Below are 19,498 nucleotides of genomic sequence, written 5' to 3'. Positions count from 1 at the left end.
ACAACACCACTACTATTTATATAAATGTACGTCAAAGAGCTCAGCACTTCTCCAGCACACAGAGCCGGAGACTGCCGGGGAGCAGGACCTCAGGGCTGCTGCTGGCAGCGAACCCCAGCGCCAAGGATGCCTTCAGAGCATGGGCAGGCACATCCCTGCTGGGGTGGCAGTGAGAGACAGGGCTGTCTGGCCTGACACAGGGGCAGAACCAGGCACAGTCACTGGGAACACCCGTCCTGACAAACAACCCAATGCCCAAACTTCTCCCAGCACCGCCTTTGAGACAGTCTCATCTCACCCCCTCTCCCTGCAGCCCTGCCTGCAGGGCAGGCAGGTCTCTGCAGCTCCAGGCAAGACAGCCCTCATCACACATCCATCTCATCTACGACCTGCCACCCCAATTCCAGCTCCACATCAGCATCCCAAATCCCCAGGAGAGCAGAGCAAAGGCAGACACAGACCTGAAGGGGTGTGTACCATCCACCGCGGGCAGGAACTGGGAACAAGGGACGATGCCTAGCACAGCTCAGCGTTCCCCTTCCTCATATGAGCTCTTCCACCCAGCAGGGGAGAGGTATTGCTCCAGTGGGAGCAGCTCTGCAAACAGCAGGGACCAGGCTTGGCAATAGGAATAGCCTAGGATGGGAAAGCCAGCGTGATCCGCGCGCCGGCAGCGCCCGGAGCCCGGCAGCGCTGAGCGCAGCCAGAGAGCGCGCCCTCAGGAGTTTGCTTTCCAAAGAAGGGCACAGCCAGGACTCCTTAAGATAATTTCCAGGCTACCCTCCAGGAATTATCTCCACTCCTGCTTAAGAGTACAGGCTGTCATCCCTCCAGAACTACACTGCCCTTCTCCCTGTACTCCCATCATGAGGGGATTCTCCTTGGAAAGGCCGTCCAGGGCTTCCGGTCATCCCCCAGCACAGGGCACACAGACAAGGCAAAGCAGAGGCATGGAAACAGCCCTGAGCTCATGGGCCTCAAACTGTCCCCTTGAGCAGCCACAGGCACAGGGAGAGCAGTCTCTCCACATCCCAGCCCACCATTCCCTGCATCTGAGAGCCAGTGTATGCAGGTAGCCATGGACAGAGCCCCACCACCCTGAGGACAGCCTGAATCTATATTTTTTTTAGTGCACAGCAGCAGCACTGACTCTGCACATCACACCTCGGCTGCTCCCACACCCAAGGAATGGGAATATGGGAAGCAGTGCTGCCAAGCCTGGTAAGTCAGCCTGAGCTGGCACATTTCAAATGGGACAAGTGAACCCACGTGACATCCGAGTTCAGCATCAGTCCCCATCTCCCTGAGCCCTAAAGCAGCTGAAGAAGTGCCAAAGTACGAAGAGGAGCAGGAGCTGCCTGCATGAGCCAGGGTGTGTTGGAAGTTGCTGTGCAACAGAGCAAGAAAATGCTTTAAAAATAAATAGAGCAGCCTCTGGGAAGAACTGCTGGCAGAAGGCAGCGAACCCTGGCTCCTTGTTCCAGAGCACCTGGAAGGAGGCAGCATGGAGGAAGGGGCTGAGAGCAGGGCACTGCTGCTGCTGAGGGACATCAGGAACCCAGGTCAGCTTGAAACCACAGATGTAAAGAGGATTTGATGTAGATACAGAAGGAAAAATAGGGAACCATGCATGAAGCCCTCAGTTCTCCTGTACCCTGCCCTGGGAATCGTTTGTTCGCTCGTGCCAAGGCTGAACACACGTGGTCCCAGGATCACAGAATGATTTGGTTTGGAACGGACCTTAAAGCCCCTCTAGTTCGAACTACCCTGCCATGGGAAGAATTTTTTCCAAATATCCCATCTAACCCTGCCCTCTGTCAATGTGAAGCCATTCCCACTTGTCCTGCCACTCTGTGCTCTTCTTAAAAGTCCCTCTCCAAACCTCTTGAAGCCTCTTTTAGCACTGGAAGGGGCTCTAAGGTCTCCCCAGAGCCTTTCCTTCTCCAGGCTGAACAACCCCAGCGCTCTCAGGCACTTCTCACAGGAGAGGTGACTGTGAGACCTGGGAGCTGCTCACTCTGGGCTCCCCAGAGGGCTATCCCCACCCTGAGTGGCACTCGCCGCATCCTGGGCATCGCCAGCACTCATCCCAGCTCTGGGTTCATGCTCCAGCTTATGGCTTGTCCAAAAACACCTGCCTTAGCCAGGAGCTGGGATGGGGCAGGAAGGACACCCAGCTCGGATTGCAGCATCACAGGGGGCAGCATCCCGCGGCCACGAAACCGATGTTTAACCTGGCAAAGCCAGGGAGAGCAAGCTCTCACTTCCAGCGGTGCCTTGACTGAGGTGACTCACGCACCTCAATGTGTGTCAGTGCCTAATAGACCCGCACAGGTAATTATGCCATCCTGGAAACAGCAGATTCCCGGCAAAAGGACTCACAGCAGCCCTGAGAGGGGAAAACAAAGGGATGCTGCAAAGGTGAGCAACAGCAGGCTTTATTTGTCTTTGACTTCTGCTCCCACTATGCACAAAGAATCGCTGAAAAGGTCTCATTGTTTGTGCAAAAACGAAGACAATCCCTCGCACAAATTGCGCGGCGAAGAAGGGAAGGGGATAGAAGTCTGTCCTGCCATCCTGGGGGGGAAGAAATTCCTCCCTGTGACGGTGGTGAGGCGCAGGTTGCCCAGAGAAGTTGTGAATGCCCCATCCCTGGAAGTGTTTGAAGCCACTCTGAGCAGCCTGGCCTCATGGAAGGGGTCTCCCTTTGGCAGGGGAGACTGGACCAAGATGATCTTTAAGGTCCCTTCCAACCCAAACCATTCCAGAATTCCATGCAGAGCATGTGCTATGTATGCATCCTCCACTGCAGGGTCCTCACCAGCAGCTACAGCCACAAGCATAAGGACAGAGCAGAGCCCTAAATCCCTGGTAACCAGAGCAAAACCCTCCTGATTCCACCTTTGAGGAGGAAAACCAGGTTTTCATTTGTTCCTTCACCCAGGCCCTGTTCACCTCACACACCACAGAGAACCGAGTGGATTTGCCTTATCCTGGCTCTAGCGATGGGACAAATGGACAATAAAAAGCAATTTCTTGCCTGGCAACATCACACATACACAAATGAGACCCTGAGGACCCTTCAGCAAGCAACCAGCTTCCCTGCTGCTCAGGAAAGCATGTCCCAGGACACACTGCTGCTTAGGGACAACAGCCTGGACCAGCCCCTTCCTTTCCTCCCATTCCCCATCCTTCCCTGTTCCTGCCATCCTCAGCCGCTCCAAGCTGCTGCACACCCCCAGAGCTCATCCTCTGAGCCCAGTTTCTCCCACACTTTGGGAGATGGGAGAAAAACAAATAAATGTTATTGTGGAGCTAAAAAGAACATTTCAGCAGTCCTGCTTCTTCCACGAGGACTAATAACCTGACCCAGCAAGCACCCAGTTCTCACCTCCTACTCAATGCACACACTCCCAGGAAGTGCCAGGGGCCCCTCTCCTGCTCAAGGGAGACCACCAAATCCCTCAGGAAAGGCTGGCTGCCAAAGGCTGGACCCTGCAGAGGGCCGTGGGCTAAGGCAGCCTGGACATGAGCCTCAATGCTTTGCCAAGGTGCCAAGTGAAGGGGTTGTGCTTCTGGAAGCCACCTGGCATTGCAGGCACTGCTCTTTTGGATACACCCAGCTGGACCCCAGCCACCATCAGTGGTCTCTTCTCCCTCCAGTGACACAGCTTTGCCCCCAGCTCTGATGCCAATTCCCACTCCGTGCCACAGGCACAGCAGTGCCGATCGCCCACCATCTGCCTTGCTTCCTTCCAGCCAGCAGTTCCAGCACCTCCCTTTGGACCAGAGCCACTGTCTTATCATCGGGCTCCCTCTCCTCCTCTCAGTGTTTCTTCTTTCAACAGGAGCTCATCCAGCTCCGCTTTCCCTTCTTTTATTCACTCACTACAACCGCTGGCATTGAGCCGTGCTTGCCTTCCCTCCTTCTCCTCTTCGTGGCATTATTTCATCTCTGCTGTTCCATCCCTCTGGAGCACGTTTCTCAGAATAATTTGTGCCACAGCAACCTTCCTGACAGAGAGCTGCTTTGTGGGACCCTTAAGCGTGGTGCAAATGAGCTCAAATTAAGGATGAGACTAATTCACGGAGCAGAGGAGGGCAGGCACAGCCAAGAATAACAGCCTAGCCCCAACCTCCAAGCTCATGCTGCTGATGGCTGGAGCCTGGAAAGATCCTGCAGGAAAAAAGCAATGTACATCCCTTTTCTTACACCACTCCTTATGTAAGACGTGCATCAGCCCAGCGCAGCATTCTCCACAGTCCTGGCTGAGCAGCCAGCCCAGGCAGGGAGCTAGAAGGAGCTTTGCTCTGACCCAAGCTGACTGCTCCACGCATCAGCTCCGTCTCCCTGCTGAAGTGATGCCCCACAGCTCAATTAGTTCCTAACTCCATCACAGAATTGGTCCTTTTGCAGCAGCACGTGCCCTGGGAGCTTGGACTTCACCGTATTTGCAAACATCAGCCCTCACACTGTGGTGACTGCTTGCTGGTGGCCCCCCCCAACCATCCCTCTCCGTCTCCAGGAAGGAGAGGCTCCTCCAGCCGAGGCTCCTCCACAGGCTACACACACTCAGCTCTTTTTACACCTGGGAACTGCCATCTGGAAGTTTGAGACATCTCCGGGATGGCAGAGGCCTGGCAGTGTGAGACTGATGGCGTATGTCACCCAGCCTGCACACACCAGGAGGGTTCTCCTCCGGCAGGGTTCGGCCAGCTGGCACTGCCCAGTTGTCTGGCACAGCCATCCCACACTGCCCACTTGACCAGCACAGCCCTGTGCTCACCACCACCCCCACACTGGACACCAGCAGAGCCCATTGGCTCCCAGCCCCTCAGCAGCAGGCAGTGCTATTTCTGGCAGCGTCACTCCCCCTCGCTCTCCTCTTGCCCACTCACTCCTTCCTAAATAGCTTCACGCCACTGATTTCCCCATGCCAGCCATCCACCGTCTGCCGGCAGGATTCGGAGCACCAGCAGCACGGGGAGAACCAAGCAATCATCCTTCACGGCCCCCAGCCCCCACCTGCACAGCTCAGAGTGGCAGCAACCAAAACCCATCCCTTCCAGAAGGGTACCACGCTGACACATCCACCCTTCCCAGACTGGCACGGATACATGACTCCCATACAACATCTCAGGTTTAAACCAGGTCATTTTCTTGCTTCAAACCTTGTTTGTGTGTCGGCTGCCAGCTGAACCCCTTGGGAGGGCTCCAGTCTCCCTCCAGGGCCTGTCGGTCTGCCTGGGGTGTGTTAGAACTCCAGCACAGAATCACTGTTTGGGAATACTACGCTCTTGTGTTCTGGGTTCTACACCCTCCCCTCTGCCTGAAATGGGCTGGACAGTCCCTAAAAACAGGGCCAGCAATTTGTTAACAGTCCCATGCTGAAAACCTGGGGTGCTCAAAGCCTGTGCATGCCCCAGATGGGATCCCACATCTCAGCACTGGGCACAGGGTCCACAGGGTCAGCCCTGCAGCCAGGACCAGGCTCCTCCAGTGAAACCAAGGCTTCCCCTAAAGCAGTGGCTGCCAGGGCCGAGTTTTTTGCCTCCCCAGCTGCAAGAGCTGCTCACAGGCTCTGCCCCAGAGCCACACAGCCCTGTCACCTTCCCCAGGCAATGCTCAGCTCATCACTGCACCGGGGCCCATGGAATCATCAGCCTGAACGAAGGGAGGAACCTTAAAGATGATCTTGTTCCAGCCCCTGTGCCATGGGCAGGGACACCAGGTTGCTCTAAGCCCTGTCCAGCCTGGCCTTGAACACTTCCAGGGATGGGGCAGCCGTGGGTTCAGGAAAGCAGGTCTGTCCTGGTCCTTTTTCCTGTGAGTGAACAGCTCTAACATGCCAACAGGGAGGAAGCAGGCCTTGTGTCCAGAACTTTGCTCTTCCCATGCTTTGTTGGGGAAGCACCAGTTGGACCCTAAGACATAAATCTGCCCCATGTCCTCCAAAAACACCCCTGAGCCAGAGCACTGATGCCTTCCAGCTAAAGCCGCTGCTACGCATGGGCCAGCCCAATACAGACCAGAGCAGATCCCTCACGTATCGCCCGCTCCCAGGCACGCCCCGCAGCCCCTCGGGATGGATCCCCAGCCTTGCACACACAGGCTGCATCTTGGCTCATTTCTACCACGCTCAGGTTTATTTTGCAGAAGAAACCTGGCCCCAGAAGCTCAGCAGCAAAGCTTGTTAGCACCAGCGAGTGCCGAAGGAAAGTGTCGAGCTGCCTGCAAAGAGCTTCCCAAGCTGTCAGCAGCCCTGCAGTGCCGGGAGGCACAAGACTCAACAAAGCCTTGGCACCCAAGGTACCCTTCTGGAGAAGCTGTTTGGAAGCAAGAATAATCCACGGTGATTTAAGGCTCTTTCCAGCCACGTTGGATCTCCAACCAGGGTGCTGAACCACCCCATAGCCTGGTGGGGATCCAAGAGCAAGCCCAGGTATTGACCTCACTTCCAAGAGTCAAGGGTGTCCCACAGAGTCCCAGCAAACTGCCAGGAGCTGAGCCAACACCTCTGGGTCAAGATCCCTTTGCCTCCAGGCTTTCCCACCCCACCTGCAAACCAAAGCACCACAGCACAGACCCCACCACACAGCCTTGACTGAGGATGCTACACACCAAGCAATGCATCTCTAAAAGAGGTTTGGGTGCTTTCCACATCCCACAGGAGCTGTAACACGAGGCCAGTACTGAGTGTTTCTAAAAATCTCAGCCTGCTGCGAGACGTGGAGCCCCATGTACGTAGAGCCTGCTTGAAATGGCTAACGGATTGCATTTTTTCCAAGCTTGCTACTTCCATATGCCAGGAGGAAAAAAAATAATAATAGAAGAAAAAAAAGCCCTAAATCAGAGCAGTGATAAATTTCTAAAGCCACTGTAGCTAGGGGAAAAAAAAACCTGTAGTAGAAGCAGCCTCCCAGAAACTCCCCTGTGCTGCAAATGCCAAATTAAGTCGAAAGGAAGAGAAGGGGGAAAACCCACTTCCATAACAACATATTGTGGACAAAAGGACAACAGTAACCACGGTCTGTCACTGCTGCCATCCAATTCAGCATCCACTGCAGCAGCTCATTATTTGAGAAGTAAAACCTGCTCTTTCACCCCCAGGTCCAAAGCAGGGCATGGAAACACAGGCTGGCCCCACACTGCCTCGGGAGAGCAGGAAGCGTGCAGCCACCAGGCTGTCACCTGATGGGACTTAATGAGGAGTGGCAGGGATGAGGGTTCACCTTAAACCCAGCAGAAGTGGCCTGATTTCACCCTCGTTGCTGGGCTTCCTCCAGGGACCACTGAATCCCACCAGGCTGACGCACAGCTCTCGGACATCTCCTGTGCCGAGTGCCTGCTCACACGGGGCACAGCAGGGAACAAGAGGCTCGGCCCCCCAGCAAACCTGCACGGAGCTGCTCAGCATCCCCAGGGCCAGCTCTGGCCCATCCAGGAAAGCCTCGGGCAGCGAGCCCTTCTCTCCCACCACACTCCCAGGGAGCAGGAGGGGGAGCTGCTGGTGTGCCCACCCGCCCCTCGTGGTTTCCTGGGACCCTGTGCCACCCAGCACGCCAGGCTGGATGGATGGATCCCCTCTGGCTTGTTAAAAACGGGCTCTAACCTACGGCTCCCCCGGCACCGTCCCCCTGGCCCCAGGGTGACCAATAGCCCATCCCGCACCGGGGAGGGCCACAGCCCCCCGCAGCACAGGCAGGCGCGGGTGGGCAGCAGAGCCGCGGAGTTCTGGCTGGACAAAGCTCTTCTTCCCCTTCCCTGCGGGATTTCTCCCTGCGTTTTGCCAGCATACTCCATCCCAGGCCGGGGAGGGCTGCGGTGGTGCCGCCCCTGCTCCTTCCCGTCTGCAGCCCCCAAACAAGCCCGGCCCCAGGACGGGGATGCTCCGGCCCCAGCTCAGCCCCCAGGTCCCAGCACGGAGCTAAAGCCACGGTGCCATCCCAATCCACCGCAGCGTGGCCGAGGGACCCTGCAAACCTAATGATGCTTTGGTTATTTATGAAAACCCTGGGGTCTGCAGGCAGAAAATCAGGGAAAATTCAGCTCGCTCCAGGGAAGGGCTGGCCCAACCCAAGGCACCGTGCCATGGAGATGCAATCCTGTCTCAGAACCAGAGGAGCAGCAGTGCCTGACAATTCCCAAAGCAGCCCCAGCCACTGAAGCTTCAGGAAAACACACACCAAGCAAGCTGCTGATTTACTGAAGGGTCCAGAAAAGAAGCATGGTGTGGAAAAACGTGAGTTTGGAGAAGAGATGAAAAATGCAGTTATTTGGCATTCAGAAGATGAGATAGAGGCAACAGAAGATGAGATAGAGGCAACAGCATCCTCAGCTCCACCAAGCATGAGAGGCCACCAGAGTAAAACATTGCACAGCCAAAATAGGGCTGGACCAGAAGTCACTCCCAGTCCTCCCTCCTTGTCCCCAGTTTCAGAAAACTGATCTGAAAAAGTTAATACAAGAAGCTAAGAGCTAATACAAGAGCGAGTGTTTTTCAGCTCATTTCTTTAGACGACAGACTAAAAACCTCACACGTTTCTATATCCCAGTGCAATGTTTACATACCTTTGCTGAAGGAAACAGCAGGAGCAGCCCAAAGCCTTCAGCGTTCAACCTTTGAATCTACCAAACTACAGATCCGCCCCAAAACAAGGGGAGAAAAGGGATAAAAACCCAAAGACATTTAATGCAACCAAGACACGAGGAGACCTTTTCAAGTCACCCACACCCTCCAGTCCTTTGGAAACACATTCAACACTCCAAGACAGCTTTTATATATTGTGCTGGGAACCACGCGTAGCCCAAGGGAGGTGATTTGTCTTCTCCTCACAGTGAGGGACAGCAACAGCCACCGGCAGCCCGGGCGATTTGACGACCTGCACCAAGGCACCAGAATCACACAGGCAGCACCTCTTTCTGCAGCCACAGCCACCCAGTCCAGCTCCAGAGAAGCCCCTAAAGTCGAGGCAGGGGATGGGGAGGTTATTCCCACCCCAACGTGCCAGTGTGAGTTAGCCCATCACAGCAAAGCAGCATCACCTGAGCAGATGGAGACATTTCTCAGTGCAATCCCATAAAGCGACGATAATAATAATGTGCTGCAAGACAGGGTGATCAATTCCTGGTGTAGGGTACTTGTGTTTAATAGCAAGAATCCAATATCACCTGGAAAGAAGAACTGTCAAGCCTCAGTACGTACTCTGTAGCTCCAGGAGCCACATTCCCCTTATTTGCCAAGTCTGGTCTGTTTAATATTAAACCCCCCCCACCTGAATTATTAAGGGAACTGATGAACAAGAGAGGGAGATGAAAACACCGTAAGCTGTCTTTCCTATCTACCCAACCTGATTTTAAATCCTCACTTTGACTCTGCCCCTGCTGCTGGCACTCCATTCACAGCGTAAGCCTTTATTAGTAAAATACATATTTAAGCCATCAGAGCAGCTCCAGCTTCTCTTCTCATCACCTCGCAGCAGCTCTCCTCCGCTGGCACTGCGGGTGGGACGGTCCCCTGAGGGTGACAGGGCTGGAGTGTCACACATACAGGTGCACGCCCCTCCTTTCCCCTCTCCCAGGCACGGAGAAACACCAGAATCCCAGAGCCCCCTTCCTGTCCCTGTCCCCCCGTGGTAGGAGGAGCCTTCAGGATGCTGAGGGGAAAGCATCACGACCTCCCCTGGACCCCATCCCCATCCCCTGCACCCCTGGGAGAAACTGCCTTGGAGATCCACGCATGGGAGCTCCCACCTTGTTACCCAACACCTCTTCGGGAAGTCTGGGCCTGGAAACTTGCCTGTTTGGGGCAGAGAGGTTGCGGGAGGAGAGCCAGTGGGATGGAGCCCGAGTTCCCCCCTCCTGCTCTTCACGAGCAGCTCCTCAGCCCCGGCAGCAATTCCTGGTCCTGCCGGGGAGAGCATCTCAGGACGAGCTGCATGGTGAGGGGAGCAGGGAAAGCGCGAGAGCGCATGCAAGAGCTTCATGAATTCAAGACAAAGAGAACAGGCTTTGGGGAAGAGACCAGCGTAATTAAAACATTAATTCAGATTACACCTTCTGCTCTGGGCGAGCTCCAGTCATCCAAAAATCCCAGCAAGGGATAGCGCCAGGTCAGAGCCTGGTCCACACCACAGCCACAGCCCCAGGCACACCAAAGCCCTCTCCATCTCCGAGGCAGAAGCTGAAAAACCACCTTCCTTCTGAGGGACTCAGGGAAAACAAGCTCCAGCTCTCAGGGAGCAAAGAGACAATTAAATACCTGGAATAACAAGTAGGAAATAGGCGACGGCTTCAAGGCTAATAAACCCTCTGAGCAACACTAACAGCTCCCTGCATGAGCACAACAGACAAAGTGACTAAAACAAAGTCACGACAGTCACAAGTGAGTCGAGTGAGACATGGCAGCGACCGAGTGAGTTTTGGCAGCTGGCTGGAAGCAGGCACTGGCACAGGAAGCAGGCAGGGCACACTGCAGCATGCCTGGCCAGCTGTAAGCTGGCCACACAATGCTGGGAGAAGCGAAATGCCACTCCAAAGGTCCAGCTCAAGAGCCTGGCCCATAGCTCAGTGGCAGAAGGGTAAAATCCTGCAACAGAGTGAGAAATTCTCCCTGCATGATCTTAATAACACACACAGGTGCTGTCTGCCCAGGGTGCGGGTGGTAGCCGGCCACAGGGCAGGAGAGATCTGCTGAGCAAAGAATGTCAGCTCCAGGAGTTGCTGGGGGTAAAAAGTGCCAAGAAGGGAGGAGAAGAAAGAAAAAAAGTCATTTTGTCTGGTGGAAACCGTCTAGTCCAACACAGCAGACACACTTCATTTCAATTTTGCTTTTTATATCACATCCACCACAAGAAAAACAGGACCAGATTTAAAAGATGGCTTTCAAACCTAAAGCCTCCAAACCTTCAACTTCCTGTTCTGGCACACACCATCAAATCTGGACATTTTAAAAGCTTCTACCCTCTTCTCAGCCTTTTTACTGGTTCTCATGATTTTGCCTGGTGCAAACCAGCGTCACCCTACAGAAACATTTCAACTTCAACCAAGCTGCTGCTTCCAAGGCTGGGGACATCCCTGTCTGTGGTCACCAGACCACACCCTGGTCCAACACGTGGGATGTCTGTGGATTCCCTGGATCACCACACTTTACCCTGAGGAGCTGATTTCCTCCTCTCCTTGCTCAGCATCACCCAAAGGCATTTGAGGGCATTCCTCACCCCCTGTGACACTGCAAAGTGCTCCAAGACCCCGCAGCGCTTTTGGTGCCCCAGGATCTACAGAGGCGATGGACAAGTCAGGCTGGAAGGGGAAGCAGCCTCTCCCAGAGCTCAGCGCCCAGAGAGAGGGAGCAGGAGAGCATTTACAGGAGAGCAGGCAACAGCTCTCCTGGTGCACAGAGTGCAAGAGTGGTGGCTTTCCAGCCTGGACCAGAAGCAGGCTGGAAGGAGAGGGAGGAGCTGCACAGGCAGGTGTGAAGGTGGACATTGACAAAGCAAAGCTCTCCTGCCTGGACCAGCTTCCCACAGGGTTACTGTGCCCATCCAGCTCCAAACCAACTGGCATCCAGCCCATTCCTGCTGCCCGTCCATCCCAACCCACCCTGGACACAGTCCAGCTGCTCCCAGGCAAGGAAAAGGGCTGGAAGGACAGGCAGGGCTGCACTGCAGCCAGCCCTGGTGGAGAGACCCCAGACCTAGAGCAGCCTCCAGGGCAGCACCAGCCACCAAAGATGGGATGGGGAGGCAGGAATGCCACTGAACACTGAGCAAGGAGGACCAAAGAAGAGGAAAAGTAGAGAGGCACATAAAGGATCCACAAATGCCCACGTAGATGTGGAAAAGCCACGTGAGCACCATTGCACCAGAGGACACTGGTGAAGCGGCCGCCACCACGCACTGCCACAGAGCAAGAGATCAACCCGGTCCCTTCTTCCTCCTCCCAGGAATCTGGCACCCTGGAAAAACCTGCCCAGCCTTTACATTCTGCAAACCTCAGCTCTAAAAATAACGCTCGGTGCAAGTGACACATTTCGCGTGGAGCCGGCGAGCGCAGCCCACGGAACCAGACTCACTTCGCATCAGGGACAGGTTTTGTAAACAAGGCTTTTTAAAGGTTGCTTAGTAAGCCATGATCAAGCATCCAAAGCCATCGTTGAATGGGGCAGAACTGAAGGAGGGACCCCATCGCAGGGAAAAATCGCTCAGAGGAAAACAGGGTGGGGAAAACCCAAGGGCTGGCCCCTGTTTCCCAACGTGTCCCATATGCCGCAGCTCTCACTTGTAAGATTTTAAGATGGAGTTTCTCACCCTGTATCACACCGCAAGAAGGGTCCCAGCTCCAGCCATGCCCACAGCAACAATACTCCCCTCAGCAGCTGCTTCCAGAGAGAAAAACTCCTATTTTTAGGGAAAGCAGAGGCTCAGAGATAGCCAGATGACCCCACAGCTGGGGGCTGTGCACCACCTCCCAATCCCCCAGATAAGCAGTGTGATCCTTCCCTGGCTGCTGCAGCCACTCCCCAGGGGCCAGGATGAGAGGCAGAGCAGGAGGAAGAGTGGCCCAAAGTGCTGCTCAGTTAATCACAGTAATTAGCCACCATCTTGAGTGACTCCCATTAGTTACAGCCTGATTTTCTCAGGCACAGTCAGCACATGAGGTTTCAGTTAAAACTCATCTCGAAACCAACATGGAGGTACCACCCTGACCCATGGTGGGGCTCATCCAGAACATGGGAACATGCACAGGAGGTGCTCTTTTCCTTGAAGGACCTGGTTTAATTAATTTTAAACTGGGTATGATTTCCCAGCCCTGCTTGGGAAGCCTCAGTGAGCACACCACGGCTTTGGAGAACAGATGCTGGAGGGCAGGAGTGGGGAGGTTTGCATCTTTCCCACCCAGTTCCAGGATTTGATCCATGCCCCGAGTGCAGACCAGAGATGGAATTTCTCTCTGGAGCACTGACCATGTGCTCCCATCGCCTCACGAGCCCCATGGAAACCCAGAGCAGGCAGGGAAGCACAGGCACCCTGCCTGGATTTTTGGGAGCAGGATCGCTGCCTACACTCTCCAGGGCTCTTTGCTGGCAGTGCCAGCTCACACAGAGCCCTCCACCCGCCAGCACTCACCTCTAAAAACCACACGCGGTGCCTCAACGCCAAGCAGGGCACCCAGCACAGACCCATTTGCTGAAAGTGCTTGCGCTGGTTCCTGTGGGAGGGCACGAAGCAGACGGAGCCAGGGTAACAAGGGGTTAAAGCCCACCTTCCGCCTGCAGCTTGGAAAAACAAGGCACGGAGAATGCAAATGCTCTTTGCTGAAGCAGAAAACTTCACAAAAATATTAGCCACAGCTTAATGGGCTCTCTCCAGGGATGTGCTGGCAGGGGTGAGGCTCAGCTCTGCCCACACCTCTGTGCTTTGAGGCACCTTTCCAGCTGGTTTGTGCTTATTTATAGGCAGCAGTCCTTGGAGAATCACGGGAGCAGATGCAGCTCAGCCCCTTCCCCCTGACAGCTTTGAGCTTTCTGCTGCCTTTCCGGCAGAGATCAGGCTCAGACGTCTCCAGCATCTCGCCGATGCCGGGGGGCAGGCGCTGCGCACCAGGAGCTAGGGGTGTTTTTAGCAGGATCGCCCATTATCTGCATGTGAAATGAAAGGAAATCGAGTGTTTTGGCACTAAAGAAATAGAACAATAATCCTGAACCAGGCTGGGAAGCACAGATGCCTGTGGACGGCAAACTGGGCAGCAGCAGGGCTCGGTGCCTCCACAGGGAGCAGATGTTTCGGTGCCCGTGCTGCTTTGTTTAAACAAGTGCCTGGAAAAGCCAATATTGGATCTAAATCCACAAAAGGCGGCCTCTGAAGCAGGGAGCACGTATCCCAGCATGAAAAACCCTAAAGACAACACATCTCTGCCGAAGAGAAGAAAAACAACCCTTCTGAGCCAATAAGTAACACAGCTGGGCACAACTGGAGGGTCGCCTTGACATGGGATTTTTTGGGGAGAATCTCTTCCCCAGAAAAGCAGGGGGGGACCTAGCCCCTCATTCTGCAGGTGCCATATCCCAGCACCACAGGGGAATTGTGGAGCAACTGATGCCAGGGAACATCTGACCCAGCCTGCTGCTCAGAGCAAAGTCAGGATGATGCCAGAGGTATCAGAAAGGGAGAAAGCCCAAAGCCTTTGCCCCCCAAGCCCCTGGGCTCCCGCCTGCCCTGATCATTTCTCAGCCTGACAGAGAGCTCAGCAGCCTCTCCCTGGGCACGAGGCCTCACGCCCGTGACTAATGGTATGTTTTGACATCCCTGAAATACTCCAGCACTTCATTTCAGCCGCAGGGAGCAGGAAGGAAGGAGGGGACATGCTGGTGGGGAGCCGGCACCGGGGAGGGAAGGGCAGGAAGAGCTTTTGCAAGAGCAACAGGCAGGGATAAAGCAAAGCAGCATGGAAAAGACGCGGGAGATGGACGAGGGGCAGGTTGGGACCTGGAAGGCACCTGGGAAGCCTGTCTGATCCCCTCTGCTCCTTGGTTGTGCCTTCCCTGGAGCTCCGTGGAGCTGCAAGGCACAGGATTTATTTATCATCTCCTCCCGAACACACTGCCTGAGTGCGGACACAGGGATGCTCCGCTAACCTCCAGCAAGGCTGGGGAGGGATGCAGGATGGCCTGGGACCCCTGCCCGGGGAGGCAGGAGAAGGCAGTGTCCCCAGGCTCCTCTCTGGGCTGCCTCCGGCAGAGGCAGGAAGGTGACAGACAGCGATCCCCGGGGAGGTTAATTACCGAGCCCCTCTTCCCTGTGCGCAAACCGGCACCTCCGGCCCCAGGGGAGCCAGCGGAGACACAGCCCCGGGCTCTGGCAGGGCAGCAAAGAGCATCCCAGCCACCAGCCGAGCTGCTGGCCGCCACCATCTGCCAGCCAGCAGCACCGCGGAGAGGAGCAGCCGAAGCCATGGGGGGGATCTGGCTCTTTTCCTGACAGCTCTTGCTCATCACCAGCTGCTCCCGCTGGGGCTCAGGCAGCCCTGCTGCACCCCAGGGGCTGCGGAGAGGCAGGAGCGGGGTCCCTGCACTGGGCTCCTCATCGCCACATGTGGTGCCCGGAGAGACAGAGGTGGGAAGTGGAACAGCCTTGGGAGAACCGGCCCAGAACACACCCTGCCCCGAGGGAAGTGGCCCAGAACAGCACCAGACTCACCCCAACAGAGCAAGCAGAGCCTCCTCAGCACCGAGGCAGAAGATCCACCCCCCTGCCTGCATCACCCTAGTGTCCACCCATCCATTCCAGCCACGAGCATCCTCGGTGGCACCCATGGATCCATTCAACCACGGGATGCAGGAAGGAGTAGAAACTCCGGCTGCCATCACCAGAGCTCCACTCGCAGAAGTTTTCTTGGGTCACTGGGAGCAAGGAACCCATCTGGCAGCAACAGAGGTGCTGGAGGAGTGCTGGGGGGACTGATTTCTCTTTTCAGCTGTCACTAAAGTCATCGATGTGGCTGTGAGTGATTCACACCAGTACATGAAAAGCCTGTGAGTCACACACTGGATGCAGTGGGTGGGTGCATTGACTCAGCCACGCCGGGGATGGGGCACGGGGGGCTGCAGCCTCACACGGCCAACGGGACAGTGCTGTCTGCATGGGGTCAGAGGCACAACTGCCTGCCAGAGATCTCACACACATGCTCAGGTCCCCACTAGTGCCTTCAGCAGCGTGGATGAGCCAGAGGGAGACTCTGCCTCGCCACCAACCTGTCACCTGCCCAAAAGAGGTGCCAAGGTGCACCGGGGCTGGGCCGTGCTCTCACTCAGCCTCCCACCGGCAAAAGGTTTGCACTGCCCTGTGTGGCAGCAGAGGAGGAGGAAACCCCCAGGTGCTCAAGGGATGCAAATGCATCCCAAACTACAGTGAACAAACTTTCCAGGTACTCCAGGACCGCTGAGGAGCAAAGAAACTGAGCCAGGCAGCAGCAGAGACCAGAGGGGAGCGCAATGCCAGGGCCTGATGCCACCACCACCTCCTCCACCTCCCAGTCCTGTAGTCCCTGTCTGCAGTCCCCACATCCAGGGGAGCTCAGCCCACCGGCGCAGAGACCTGCCGTGCTGCATAAATGCTTTGGGGAGGCAGAGCTGAAGGAAAGCCCTCCAAACCCCTCTCGTTTTGATGGCACTCGGTCTCTCCAGTCACTCAGCGGGTGCTGGATGTGCCCCAGCCTTGCCAAAGCTGCCGGCAGCAGCAGCCGAGGCTGCGAGTGCATGGCTCATCCCGCTGACAGTGCCTTCCGTGATGCTCTGCCTCCTCTGCCAAATCAGCCCAGCCGTGGATCGGGACCAGCCGAGAGTGTCACCGCATCCCACGGCATCCCGAGCCCAGACCGCCCCATCTGCAGCGCGGACCAAGCCCAGAGAGCAGGGTGAGACCACCCCGGGGGTGCGGGGGGATGCGGCCCGTGGCGGACACAGCGTGGTGCAGGGTCCAGGTAGCGCTTGTCAGTCCAGGATCGTGGGGGAAGAGTTGTCCCTGGCCCCGCTCCAGCCGCGCGAGGAGCCAGCAGGAGCCACGAGCACCAAAACACACGCTCTGCAACGCAAGAGCAGCTGGGAGAGCTGGAACAACGAGGCAAACAAACCCTGATTTAGGACCCCACTCATTCACCACTGTCACCAGCAACACCCAGGCACTCGGGAGCAGGACCTGGACCCACGGAAAGCGGGGACGGGGTGCAGGGAGACAGCACGAGACAGAGCACTGGCTGCCGAGGGCAGGAAGAGGAGAGGAGGAAAGAGATCCCGCACATTTGGGAAGCCTTGGGCTGGCAGGGCAGGTGGACTGGGGCTGAACGAGCCCAGTGCCGCCCTGCATCCAGCCAGGGTTCCCCAGGGCGCTCAAGGCAGGGAAAGAGAGGGGGGTGACACCTCAATCCGGCTTCACCCACTCACGCACTGGGGTGTGAGGGTGGGCAGCCCCCAGAATGGCCCCACTTACACACGATCCTTCCGAGGGTGGCGGGTCCCCCGGGACCCCCAGCCCCCCAAACCACCTTCAGCAGAGAGCCGAGGCTCCCTTAATACAAACTTTGCGAGAGCCGATCCCCACACCCCAGAAACCTCGGGAATCGGAAAAACCGGGAGCGGGGCTTCAAACTTGGGGTGCCGTCCCAAAGCGCTGCTGCAGCCCCCCGAGCTCCCCAGGCACAACCCACCTGTGGCCGCTGGCTGCCGCCGGCTCCTTCCCCCGCGCTCCATCCCCGGAGCCCCGCGCATCCCGGAGAGCGGCAGAGACAGAAGGGAGGGGAGGAGGTGTCCACCGGGAATCGCTCAGAGAGAGGAGGAGGAGGAGGATGGAGACAGCCCCAACTGGCGTCTCCCGGCCGTCCCCAACAGGTAGCAGCGAGCGGGGCGGGGGGGGGGAAGGGACACACGATGTCCCCGCGGACTTTGGGAGAGCGAGCGGGAGCTGGCCCAGGGCCACCAGCCCGCTGGGCATCGCTTACCTGGAGACAGAAGCATGGATCCGGCCGACGGTTATTCCAGAGACATGATTTGTAATGGAAAAGGGAGGAAAAGAGCCGTGGGGAAGGGAGGGAAAAAAAGGAGGGAGGGGAGAGGAAGAGGGGAGGGAGAGACGAGAGGAGCAGGGAAGGAAGGAAAGGGGGAGGGGGGATAAAACGAAATTTTAAAAAAAGAGGGAGAGGGGGGAGAAAATAGAGACAGTTAAAATCTGTCTCCTGCCCACACAGTGAAAAAGAAATTTCTGACAATCGGAGGAAGGGAACTCGCACATAAACCAGAGGGGGCAGACGGGCGATAACAAAGGAGGGAAGGAACCGAGACAAAACACGGCGGCAACTGTCCGGGCACACAGCCCCTGGCTGAGCCCCGGGGCAAGGACGGGGCACGCGGCCTCCTCTCCGCCCACCCAGGCCACCCCGGGGTCAGCCACTGCCCAGCACCAGTCCCCACAAACCTGGCAAGGACCGCCCCAGTGCCCCCCCAGCCCGTGCCGGTGCTCCCCAGTCCCTCGCTCCCGACCCGGGTCTCCTCCTCTCTGCGCACACCAGGGCACGGTGACCGTAACAACCAGCCAGAGCAAGGGCATCTGTGGCGACAAGGGACACGGATGCACATCCCCCGGCTCCTGATCAGCCAGACAGTGCTCCCACGGCATGCGAGAGCTGCCGGTGGGAAGGGGGTGCATTCCAGTCTCCCTCTTCAACCCCGTTTGCAGCCCAGTTTGCAGCGGTGCAGCTCCACTGCTCCTGCTAGGGCTCCGTTTTGCTTTCCCAGGCAGCAGCCCCGGACAGCTGGACCCGGAGGTGCAGGGTGGAAGGGCTGCAGGTGACACAGGCGCTCTGCATGTCGCTCAAGGAGCCCCGCAGCACCGCCGCTGATGCTGCCTAGGGCTGCTGCTCCAAGGCAGCACACAGACACTTCTTATATTCCCCCTCAGCACGGGCAGGGACGAGCCCTGGCACGGCACAGCTCAGCACGAGCCCGGCTGGTTGGCACAGAAGCCCCCAAAATCTTGTCACTGCTGGCTTCTCTGGGGGAGCACCCACTGCAGCCTCGGCCGCGGGCTCCTTTGGGTGGCCCACGCCACAATGTCCCTTTCCCTGGGCTTTCTCCTTTCACCGCCCTGCAGAGTATCCCGGGAAACCTGTGAGGCTGGGCAGCATCCAGCAGCACCCTGGACTTTTAAGCTTCCGGGGCCGGACACAAAGTCTGCGCCGAAGCTGCCCCTGACCCTTACAATGTGCTGCTCCGTGGCACACAGCCCCTGCCCTGGCACATCCCCCAGGGCCGGGGCACCGCTTCTGTCCCGTGTGCTTTGCCAGGATCCTGCGTGGCTCTGCCGTGCCTTGCTGGCATCTCTGGGGCTGGGCAAGCAGCAGAGCTACTCCCCCAGCCACCCTGTTACAGGGACGCCCACCTGTGCCACCCGCCCGGGTGCTGTCTCTCTAAAACCTTCATCCCTAAATCTGAATGAAGAAAGTCCCGGAGACGAGCACTTCATTTAAATATCTCATCCAACACTCCCTTCATTCATTCGTGCTCCTGCCAGCACCTCGGGGAGGAGGCACAGAAGAAAACCTGCGTATTCCCATTCTCTTTGGGATGGATAGAAATCCCTCAAACAACTCCCAGGACACTGCAGACACCAAAATCCAGCCCAGGCAAGGCCATTCAGGCATGTACAGAAGGGTACAAACGCTGCCACAGGGTCCACTCCTGTCCGTAATTCTCCCACTCACTCTCCCGCCTTCCCACAAGCTGGCACTGATAGGGATGAGAACATTCCCTGTTAGAGGGCATCCCTCCAGCTCCCCAGAGCAGCGGCTTTGACACCGTCTCTCGCACAGCCCTGCATGTGTGGTGCTCCCAAGTCCTGCTTTCCATGGCCTCTCTGCAACTGGGACTTATCCAGGTGGGAGCCAGATGGAACACTCCAAGACCACTTCCCCCGTGACGAGCCCAGGGTAGGTCGATTTAAATACACA

General features: G+C 56.9%; 1 protein-coding gene across 1 annotated transcript in view; it reads right to left on the bottom strand.

The window, feature by feature from the left end:
• CACNA1E (calcium voltage-gated channel subunit alpha1 E) overlaps positions 1–17,562 on the bottom strand; it is a 129,500-nt gene extending 111,938 nt beyond the window's left edge. Inside the window, 1 exon segment of the mRNA XM_039555753.1 lies at positions 17,495–17,562. The gene's annotated coding sequence lies outside the window, so the exon portion shown is untranslated.
• Between the last annotated feature and the right edge of the window lie 1,936 nt (positions 17,563–19,498).

Source organism: Corvus cornix, chromosome 8, assembly GCF_000738735.6.
Source record: "Corvus cornix cornix isolate S_Up_H32 chromosome 8, ASM73873v5, whole genome shotgun sequence".
In the NCBI taxonomy this organism is placed as follows: Eukaryota; Metazoa; Chordata; class Aves; order Passeriformes; family Corvidae; genus Corvus; species Corvus cornix.
Note: the sequence above shows the minus strand (reverse complement) of the source record. Positions and strands in the feature narration are given on the sequence as shown.